The sequence below is a fragment of the Choloepus didactylus genome, chromosome 8 (assembly GCF_015220235.1).
Source record: "Choloepus didactylus isolate mChoDid1 chromosome 8, mChoDid1.pri, whole genome shotgun sequence".
Lineage (NCBI taxonomy): Eukaryota > Metazoa > Chordata > Mammalia > Pilosa > Megalonychidae > Choloepus > Choloepus didactylus.
The window spans coordinates 97,577,127-97,589,240 of record NC_051314.1 but is presented as its reverse complement, the minus strand read 5'-3'; the positions used below and the strand labels follow the sequence as shown (position 1 = coordinate 97,589,240).

Genomic DNA, 12,114 nt, shown 5'->3' with positions numbered 1-12,114 from the left:
TACTTCTAGTACTAATTTACCTTATAAAAAAAGCAGTTTGTTTACATCTTGTAAACTTATTTTTTTCATGACTCATAACATTACCAGGAAATCAAACTTTTCAACTATATACATGTAATTCCCTGCTCACATTTCCTCGTTTTTATTTTGAAAATTGGTGGGAGTTATTTCTGAATGGAAATTAAGAGTTTAAGAATTTTCTATTTTCTTTTTTTCTTCTATCTTTTCATATTATTTGAAATTACTGCCATAACATAAACCCCTTTTGCAAAAACAGCAAAATTATTCTAAAGAAAAAATGGTAGGTAGCTCAATTCTCTTTATTAAGAATGAACAAATTAGATAAAAGCCAGATTTCGTTGTTCACATTTAACAGAACCAAAGTTTGAAATCTAAAATTGCTTTTATGGTCCTGGACCTGAGTTCCATAACTAAAGGAAACTCACAGTAAAAAAGGCTTTAGTCTTTTGTTCAGCTTGCAGCAAATGCGTATTGCAGACAGCTTGACTACCCCAAAGTAGTGGCCCAGTTAATTGCATTCAAATGCAAATTACAGCTATTAAGTCATGCTGGTTTTGAGCCAAAGTCTTGAGCCAAGTTCCTAAGAGGAGTGTGTTTTTTCTAACTGTGCAGGACTGAACTTGTCAGGCAGTTTGGGATAGTCATTCATTAGAACCTCATTCTTTGTATTTTTTTTTATTTTGGCATATTATAGAAGTGAATCACCAAAATATAATCTTATTAGTTATTCTTAATAGAGAACATTTCACCTTTTACTACCTCCTTCTCTTTTATTTATTCATCAAGGCACACCATTCCCATTCCATGTCTGTTGATTGAAGTTTCTGCCTTGCACTATCTTCATTTTCTTTTTTCCAACCATTTTCTTTTCTTGTTATCTCCACATGGACATTTTTCAAATTCCCTTGGCTTTAGATACCCTGAAGTCAAAAGATTAACATAGCTCTGGATTTTTCATCTTTATTCTATTTCATGAAATCTGTAGCAATAAAAGTATGAACGTAAGGTGGTCTTCTTAAGTTGGGAACAATATAATGAACATTTCACTGACTTCTCCAATATATGCTCATATTTACCTCCCTTGAGAAACAAATAGCCACAGTAAAAAAATAGAAAACCAACTCCTACTATCTAGATACTTCAATTTTCCTATAGAGGTGCCCGTTTGGTAGAATCAGTGCACTTTAAACAAAAATGTACATCTTTGTTTGTAAGAGGCTTTACCTAAATCAGTAGACAACTCCATTCTCATTTCCTTGATCTGGTCTGAAAAGTTATTTCACAGTTGATTCCACCAAAAAAGACTTCCTAGACAAGAGGAAAAGATGACATTTTATTTATTTATTTGAAGCCAAGCCACTCTTACAATTACTGCAGGAGTGCAAAGGGAAAAACTAATTCTGAACGAAAAATTAATGTTAAACCACATTTTATCCCCCAGATCCCTCAAAATAGCTATTTAAAGGACATCTCTGGACTGCTGACATCAACAATAAGGATAAAACCAGAGACATGGACACAGCAAGATGTTAACAGGCTTTAAGCTAATGACAAGATAATGGCACACCTAAACACACCTGCTTCTGCATATACCATAAAGAACATACCTCTGGATACCAATAAGGAGTAAGGTGGGTAGGGTCTTGAAAGAAGAGGAGTTTAGACTGATAGAGTAGAATAGAGCGAACCATTTAAACTTTGTGAGTGAAAGAGTGATACATGATAAAGGTGGGATTTAAAAATGAGTAAACTAAAATTTTTGAAAGGATAATAAGTCTGATCTGAGTCTGTAAGATCAGGGAGATTCAGTCGGGCAATATGACATCATATTTAATCTAGTTTTATTAGCTTATAACCATTCTACCCCTTGTTTAGCTAAATTCAACCCAATCTTTGAGGCAATCTAAGATTCTTTTCCTGACTTCCTCATTCTTAGGTTAGTTAGACCAAGGACTCTTTTAATATAATCCCATTGTACCAGGGTATTACATTATTTGGTCTGTCACTAAAGTTATTAGTTTACTTTGAATTTATCCATTTAAAAATGTCTTCCCCACTAGATTATAAACTGTTTGAAAGTAGATATCATGTCTTATTCACTGTATATACACCTCCAGACATAGTGCGTATTATTTGGTGCTCAGTAAATGTTCATGGTTGACCTAAAAATATTTCTTCTGGCAACGTTGTTCTTGAATTTCAAGCAGCAGTTATGACTTGGCTATGTACACCAGTGTTCACAGCAGCATTATTCACAATAGCCAAAAGGTAGAAGCAACCCAACTGTCCATCAGAAGATGAATGAATAAACAAAATGTGGTATATGAATATGTGGAATATTATTCAGCTATAAGAAGGAATGAAGTTTTGATACATGCTACAACATGGATGAACCTTGAAGACATCAGGTTGAGTGAAATACACCAGATATAAAAAGACAAATATTGTATGATTTCACTTATATTAATACTTAGAAAAAGCAAGTTCATAGAGACAAAAAATAGATTACAGGTTACAAGGGGTGGGGGTGGGCAGCATTGTCGGGGGAAGAATGGGGAGTTATTGCTTAATGGGTACAGAGTTTATGTTTTGGGTAATGAAAAAGTTTTGGTTATGGATGGTGGTGATGGTAGTACAACATTGTGAATGTAATTAATACTATTGAATTGTACACTTTAAAGTGGTTAAAATGGGAAAATTTGAGTCATATATATGTTACCATAATAAAAAGTTAAAAAAAAAAAAAAAAAGGTTGACTGTGCTTTTTTTCCCTGAGATACTGTCAACTTTCACGCCACTACTTCAGACTCCTGTATCTTGGACTTCTTAGTAAGCCTTCACTTCCCCAGTCTCTAAATTTTCTAGTTCCCAGGTCTTGGTCCAAGATTCTCTTCCTTTTCCTTTTTATACTCTCTCCTTAGATGATATCTATTCCGATGACTTAAATTCAATCTATATGGTGATACTATCCATTCATGCAACCATTTATTCAACAATTCATTCATTCCCTCAACAAGTATTTATTAAGTGTCTGCCACATGCAAGACACTATTTTAGGCACTGAAGGTACAACAGAAAAAAAATGGAAAAAGTTTTCTCATCATGGAGCTTACATTTTTAGAAGGGGAGATAGACAATAAACAATTTAAGTAAAATATAATGCACGTTTAATGGTGTGAATGCTACAGAGAATAGGGAGGGAGCTTAGGGAGCACTGGAGATAGGGGAAGTTGTTTGGACTTTAAAGGGAATAATTAGGAAGGGCCTTACTGGGAAGGTGACATTCAGTAAAGACCTGAAAAAGATGAAGGACTGGACGTTTGGGGAAGCTGGAAGAACAGCAAATGCAAAGACCCTGAGATGAAAACATGCCTGATCTTGTTTAAGGAACAACAAAGCAGCCAATATGACTAAAGCAAAGTGATCAAGGAAGAGAACATTGAGGAATGAGGCTAGAGAGATAGAGGGTGGGGGTAGAGTAGGGGACAAAAGGCCAGATTATCATCAGATTTTCATAAAATATAGGACAGTCTATCATTGAAATTGCTGAGTGAGACAGGATGCCTTGGGTCATACTGAGCTAAGTAGTAACATATGCTTTGATGAGATCCCTTTGGCCACTTGGTTGAAAATAAACTGAGAGAAGTTAAGGACAGGAGGAGGAAAATGTTTGGGTAGCACCTGAAAAATGCTTATTAGGAGATTATATGATTTAGGCCAGGTTGGTAGCAATAAAGGTAGTGAGAAGTGGTCAAATTCTGGACATAGCTATATAGTTATAGATATAGATATAGATATACACATATTTGTGTGTATTTATTTATATTTAGCTTTTTCTTTTGAAATAATAAAAATATTGAATACAAATATTTGAAATAATAAAAATAATAGACACAAAAAAGTTGCAAAAACAGAACAGAGTTCCTATCTGCTCAGCTTCCCCTAATATTAAATCTTATATAAATATTGTATAATTATCAAAACCAGAAAATTCATATTAGTTCCTATAGTGTCATTGTTGTGTTCCAGAGCATGCATTCCAGGAGTCCACGTTACATTTAGCTGTAATGTCACCTAAGTCTTCTCCAATCTGTAACTGTTCCTTTCAAAATTCTGACACTTTTGAAGAGCACTTGCCATCTATCTTATAGAATGTCTCTCAGTTTGGGTTTGTCTGATGTTATCTCAAGATTTGATTGAGATTATGCATTTCTGGCAAGAATATCAGAGAAGTGGTAATGTGTCATTTCTGGTGTATTGTATCAATAGGTGTGTGGTATTGATATGTCTTATGACCAGTAATGCTAACTTGGATCTGTAGTTGAGGTAATGTCTGCCAGACTTCTTCACTGAAAAGTTATTATTTTTCCCTTTGTAGTTAATATGGTTGGATACATTGAGAGTATGAAAATTCCTCATTATACTTATACCCACTAATTTTAGCATCCATCAATGATTTCTTGCCTCCAAGAATTATTACTGGGAGTTTGCCTAATAGAGATTTTCAATCCATTATTCCTTCTACATTTATTATTGGAATTCGACTATAATGAATAGCTGTCCTTTCTCCCGTTTTTTTTTTTTGGGTTTTTTTTTTTCAGCATGGACATATGGATATTTATTTTATTTTTATGGGTTATAATTCATAAGAAAAGAAGAAAGAAGGGAGGGAGGGAAGAATAATGCTTCTTTTTACTCACAGTATTATTGACAAGGCCCCGAAGTCATTGTTACTAACATCTCACGCATTATTAACTATAAAAAGTTATGTACAACTGTACCAATACTATGAGTCAATAATGGAGAGGGGTTGGTTAGGGTTATGGGAGGATTTGAGTTTTCTTTTCTGTTTTTATTTCTTTTCTGGAATAATGGGTGCACAGCTGTATGATGGTACCGTGGGCAATTGATTGTGCACTTTGGATGATTGTATGGTATGTGAGCAATCTCAATAAAATTGAATTTAAAAAAAAAGTTATGTATGAGAAGTCCATGTTCTATTCTATTTAAAATGTTAGAATTTTAGGAAGAACATAAAACTTCACTATGTTTTGTTGAAAGAACCTACATATTTTGGTTATTTAATATTATTTAATATTAAAATATAAAAATAGAAATTGTATATGTGTTAGACATAAATCAAACCTCAAGGATTTGCTGAAACTCTTTCATTATCTTCCCAAAAGGTGCCTCTAACTCCAGCCTGTCCTCTCTTTGATTCATCCCACACATCAGTGTCACATTAACCTCATAAACCACATTACTTGCTCATGTCACACTCATGTTCAAAAATTTTCCTTGGCTCTCCAGTGCTTCTTAAATAAAGTCTAAATTCCTTAGTAGTATTTGAGGCTCTCCGTAGCCTCTCCCCAATCAAGCTTTCCAACTTTATTTCCTACTCTTCACTTCATACACTCCACCTTCACTCACTCTGGACTAATCAGACTTATCAGGGCAGAACTTGTGATTTCCTGCCTCTCCACTTTTGCTCACACATTTCAACCACGTGGAATGTCTTCCTCGTGCTAAAACTTTATGCATTTTTGGAAGTGTTAAGTGTTTAAGGAGTATAATGTATTCAACCTACTCTCAAATGTTTAGAAAATAGTATGATGAAAAGAGAGAGAGAGAATGATACATTAAATGTGGCAATGTATTGAAAGTTGGTGGATCTGGGATCTGGATATCTGGGGGTATAGGGTTATGTTGAAGTTTTCTGTATGTGTTTTGTATTATATTTACAACTGCCCTGTAAGTTTGAATTTATATAAAAGGTGTTTTTTGCATTCTTCAATGTCCAGTCTTAAGAGATATAGTCTATATAAATAGCAGACACACAAATCAATGGCTTCACTAACTTGGCCCAAGCGTAAATTCTTATAAGTTAGCCATTCTGCACATGAAAACAGCTATCAAATGATCTGTGAAAATGAGGAAGTTATGAATTGATTTTTACTTACCTTGCTAATGATTTTTCCGATCCTAAATCTGAAAATTTGTCCTCCATTAATTCATAAAAATTATGTTATCTTTTAAAATATTGCCTTTGTTTGTAGTAAATTTTCTCAGTCTTTATTTGAAACGTTTTTGCTTTATCTTCTTGAAAGATAGTTTCACTGAGACATAGACTTTTAATTTCGATAGTTTTTGCCTATCAGCATTTTGAAGATGTCATTGCATTGTCTTCTGGCTTTCATTGTTTTTGTTGGATCAGTTGTCAATCTAATTGTCATTCCTTGGTAAGTGATCTGGGTTTTCTTTTCTCTACTTTTTTTTTTTTTTTTTTGGCCAGCCTCCATGAGGCTACTTTATTTTATTTCTCTAAAGCCCACAGCTTTACACATGGTGGTGTTGGTGAGGGAGGGAAATCAGCTATCAAAATATAAGCATGGGTACAATCAAGCTATGCTTGTTGCTACATTTAAACCTAAATGAGGATGCCAGAACATCTTTGACTGACAGCCATTTAGTTTACCTTGCCCCTCCAATTTTGGGAAGGGACTTATGAGATGCCAAATATTTGTAAATGTGTGTGTGTGTTTGTTTGTTTTCTCCCCTGAAATTTTATTGAAATACATTTACATACTATAGAATCATCCACAGTGTACAATTGTTCACAGTATCATCATACAGTTGTGCATTCATCACCACAATCAGCCTTTGAACACATACATTACTCCAAAAAAAAAAAAAGAATAAAAATTAAAATTAAATTAAAAAAGAATACCCACAACATCCAATCCCCTCCATCCCCTCCTATTATTCATTTACTTTTTGTCCCTATTTTTCTACTCATCTGTCCATACTTTGGATAAACGGAGTACGAGTCACAAGGTTTTCACAATCACAGTCACATTGTATAAGCTATATATAGTTATACAATCATCTTCAAGAATCAGGGCTACTGGGTTGCAGTTCAACAGTTACAGGTATTTCCCTCTAGCTATTCTAATACACTAAAGACTAAAAAGGGATGTCTATATAATGCATAAGAATTACCTCCAGAATGACCTCTCAACTCCATTTGAAATCTCTCAGCAATTGAAACTTTATTTTGTTTTATTTCTCTTCCCCTTTTTGGTCAAAAAGTCTTTCTCAACCCCACGATGCCAGGTCCAGGCTCATCTTCTTTCCTCTGCTGTTAACAACAACAAAACTTTCTCTCTGGTGTTCTAGAGACATTCACTAAACAAAGCTGAGGAAGGAAAATGATTCCAGCAATGCCTGAGATATAAGAGGAATGGTGAGCAAAAGAAAACATGACTGAAGCTAAATATAAGAACAATAAAATGACTAATAATTGGGATTTAAAAAATATAGATAGAATGAAATTCTTATACCACATTCTCTGATTACAGTGCAATTAAGAAGAAAATAACAAAAAAAAAAAAAATTTTAATAATTCCAAACTTTTGGAAGATAAAAAATTTCTAAAGGAAATATACTTCTTAGAACTGAAAGATAATATAAATGCTACTTATCAGAGCTTGTAAGAGTCTGATTTATATTTTTCAATGCTTATTAAAATGAAGAAAAGTTGAAAATTAAGCCTCTAATAAAGTAGAGAAAGAGCAAAACAATAAAATTAAAGAAAATGAAAGAAGGATATAATAAATGTAAGGGTAGAAAAAATAAAACTAGAAGACAAAAATATAGTAAAGAGTATCAACAAAGACAAAATTACAATAATTAATAATTGAAAAACTCTGGCAAGACTAATAGAAAGATAAAAGGTACCCTGAACAATATTAGAAATGAAAGAATGAATTAACATAATACATATGGCAGGCTCTTTTTTCCCTTTTTTTCCATAAGGCAGATATTTTTAAATATTGTAAACAATCTTATGGCTATAAATCTTGAAACATAGGTGAAGTAGATAAATCTTGAGAAAAATCTAAATTACCAATCTGAAACAGAAATCCGTGTGGTTTACATAGCAAGTAATAGAACATCTCTATGGTCACAGAGCAACAAAAGAAATTGAATTGCTAGACCAAAGTAGCCCCAAAAGAAAACCCTAGCTAGCCCAGACTTCTTCAAGTTCTACAAAACATTTCAGGAACATATAATTTTGATTTTATATATGTTTCAGAAAGTATAAAAGAGGGCCCACTCCTCAACTTCTTCTATGAAAATAGTACAATCTTGATGCCAAATTCAGACAAGAAGTATACTCATACACACATACACAAAAGGAAATTATAGGCTGAATCTCCCCTTGAATAAAGAATCAAAAAATTTCTAAATGAGAATTAGCAAACTAAGTCCTACAATGAATAATTAAGGTCATATATCATGTTCATGTTTTATCAAAGGAATACAAATTTTGCTCAATATTAGAATATCTAATCCATATTTAAAATTTAATGTAGAAAAATTATCACAATAAATGCAGAAGAAGCTTGCTATAAAGTTGAACAATTCTTGATAAAAACTCTTAATAAACTAGGGATTGAAAGTAACTTCCTTAACTTTTTAGAAGATATCTACATGTGTGCCCACAGACACACAAAATACAGCAAGTATACTTAGTGATATAGCAGAAGCATTTTCAGAAAAGAGAAGAGTATGTCCATTATTTGCACTTCTTTTACTGTCGTCCCAGAGGTGCTAGCCACTTAAAATAAGGCCAGAAAAAAAAATAAGATGTATTGACAAGGATTGGGATTGGAAAGAAGTAAAACTATCACTATTTGCAGATGATTATTGTCATAGAAAACCTGAAATAATTTATAGACAAATTATTAATAATAAGAGAATTCAACAATATTGGTGTTGAATTCAATATATAAAATTTACTTGCATTTCTATGCACCAGCGTCAAACAAATCCAAATTTAAGGGAAAAAAAAGATATGATTATAGCCCTCAGAACATACCCACACATTTGCAGACACTTGATGTGTGACAGAGGTGGAGATCAGTAGAGAAGGAGGAACTTTCCCATAAATAGCTCCAGGAAAAGTGTGTATTAAGAAAAATATCTCACATCCTAATCAAAAGAGAAAGCCATGTGGATTAAAGACCTAAATATAAAAGGCAAAATCATAAAGATTATAGAAGATAATATAGGAGATGGTATTCAGATAGGGAAGAATGTCTTCTCATAAAAGCACTAACCAACAACCGAAGCGTCCATCAATAGATAACTGGATAAACAAAATGTGGTATATGAATATGATTCAGCCATAGAAAGGAGTGAAATACCAATACATGCTACTTGGATGAACTTTGAAAACATTATTCTGAGAGAAAGGAGTCAGACGCCAAAGGCCACATAGTATATGATTCCATTTATATGAAATGACTACAATAGATAAATTGATAGAAGCAGAATGCAAATTGGTGGTTAGTAGGTGCTGGAAGGAAAGAGGAGTGAGGACTTACTGCTTAATGAGTACAGGTTTTCTTTTGGGATGATGAAAATATTTTGGAACTAGATAGAAATGGTGGTTGCATAACATTGTGAATGTAGTAAATACTAATGAATTGTACACTTTCAATTGGTTAATTTTATGTTATATGAATTTTACCTCAATTTCAAAATAAAAGCACTAAACATAAAGGAAAAGGTTATTAAATTTGACTACATTGGAATTTAAAAATTCTGGTCATCAAAACACTGCAAATGAATCTATAATCATCTCAAAATATGCTAAAAAAAAATTTGCCAGCTTAAAAAAAAGCCCAACATCAAAAGAGTGAAGATAAGCAAACATTTGGGAAAAGTTATTTGCTCAAACAAAACTGACAAATAATTAGAATGCAGAGAATACATAAGGAACTCGTTCCAATTACTCTGAAAAAAGATGCTAAACTGATAAATAGAAAAATAATCAAAAGATATGGATTCTTTCTTTAAAATGAAACACAAATGGCCAATAATATATGAAAAGGTGCTTAACCATTTCAAAAATCAGAGAAATTCAAATAAAAAATACAAGATACTACTTCATATATGCCTGTCTGCTGATACACTACTATTAGATGTACACATTGAAAATCAAATTTGCAGTAAATTTGAAAATGTGCATACAAATCTACTCCTAGGTATATACTTGAGAGAAACTCTTGTACATGTGCACAAGGAGACATGAAAAATTCTTGAAGGCATTGTTCATAATGCCTCAATCAAGAATAACTCAATTAGCCATAGGGAGTAACTGTATAAATTAATTATGATACACTAGAATGTTGTATTGAAATGAAAATGAGCAAACTACACCCTCAGGTTTGACTAAAATAATGTTAAATGAACAATAAAAGGCTATAGGGTTTATCTGTTTTATTTAACAAGCACTTTTAAAAAGCATATAATTACTAGCATTGGAACAGGTACTTCACAATTTTAGATAGTGTACTTAATCCTATAAAAAATTCAATGGTGTAACTACTACTTATAACTCAGTTTACAGATACAGAAACTGAGGCATAGAAAGGTTAAGTAATGTGTTGCAGCTCTTTTAGAATTTGTCTAACAGGTTTTCTGGCTTTGGCTGGAAAATCCTTTAAAAAAAAAAAAAAAAAAGAAAGGTTAAGTAATTTGCCCAAGGTCACACATCTAGTAAGGGGAGGAGCCAGATTTGAAACAAGGCAATCTGGCTCCAGAGTCAGAGTATGATTCCATTTATATGCAGTTCAAAAACAGGCACAGCTAGGTAACATACCAATAATAGTTATACATACATGGGACAAAACCTGTTTTTAAAATATGAAATAAATGATGAGCACAAAATTCATGATTACCTTTGGTAGGGCAAGGGAAGGGAATATAATCTGGGAGGGAAACAAAAAAGAATTCAAAGAAATTGGCAATGATCTAGAGTGTGAGTGCTAATTTGATCATTGATATTGTCATTCTCTGAAATTTACATATATAGTCGTTGTCATGTATGCTATTGATGTGGACTGAATTGTGTACCCCAGTTTGGACATGTTCTTGGTTTTGGTCTGCATTATAATGCGTATGGACCCCTTGTAAATTAGATCTCTTCAAGATGTTACTTCATTTAAAATGTGGCCCAACTGAACCAGGTTGGGCTTTAATAAGAATTACTGGAGTCCTTTATGAGCAGAGTAAAAATTAGATGGAAAGAGAAGTCACTGGGAGCAGCCAGAAGCTGGAAGTTTACGGAACATGGAAGAGAAAAGAGAAGACTCTACTGGTTGCATTGCCATGAATCACAAAAGCCGAGAACCACGGATAACTGCCAGCCAGCCCCAGAATGACAGTCTTCTGGGTGAAAGCATTGCCTTGCTGATGCCTCAGTTTGGGACTTCTCCCAGCCTCAAAACCCAGAGCCAATAAATTCCCACTGTTTAGGCCAACCCTTGCATGATATTTGTTTCAGATGCTGAAACATTTCACAATTTTAAGGTTAAAAAAGAAAGGCTGGCATCTGAAAACTGAATAAGAAAGAGTCCCTGCAGTGGAAGAGAAACCTGCACTTCCAGAAGTTTTCCATGTGTGCCAGAAAAGGTAGCTGAGCTGAATTGTCATTGAAAGGATCCAACCCAAGAGACCAGCCACCCAGGGCAAGGTGACCACAAAGGAAGAGGCTGTGTGGGGAGGATCTGAGAAGCTGGGGCCCATCCAAGAGAACACAGTGTAAGTGAGAGGGCTGGGTGATGGCAGGTCCTCCAAATGTGAGACTTGTGAGGTCTCCAAAGAGTGCACTAAAGCAAATGGAATAAGAAGAGAGAAGAGCTGGCATTTGAACATCTGCCAGATGATAACTACACCATATATGCAGGCCCCGGAGGTAGCAGAGGCAGAAGGGATGAAACCGTGGAAGAAAAAGTTATGAGAAGAGGGAAGAATGAAAGGGGGTGAGAGAAGCTTTGAGTTCTTGATTATTAAACCAGATGGGATTTTTTTGATGCCTAGAAATGAAGCTTTTTTAAAAATTCATGAAAGTGACAGGGAAAAGTCTGCATGCTGTTTTCAAGGTTCATGCGTGTTGTAGTATGTTTCAGTACTTCAGTCTTTTGTGTGGAAATATATTTTATTTATCCAATCATTGGTTAATGGGCATGTGGGTTGTTTCCACTTTTTGGCTATTATGAAAAATGCTGTCATGAACACTCATTT

At 33.8% G+C, this 12,114-nt stretch overlaps 1 non-coding gene across 1 annotated transcript; it reads left to right on the top strand.

Annotated features, from left to right (window-relative positions):
* The first annotated feature begins 10,470 nt into the window (after nucleotides 1-10,470).
* On the top strand, nucleotides 10,471-10,532 carry LOC119543536. Its single transcript, XR_005218607.1, has one exon. It is a non-coding gene; the product is annotated as a U7 small nuclear RNA (small nuclear RNA).
* Nucleotides 10,533-12,114: the final 1,582 nt, after the last annotated feature.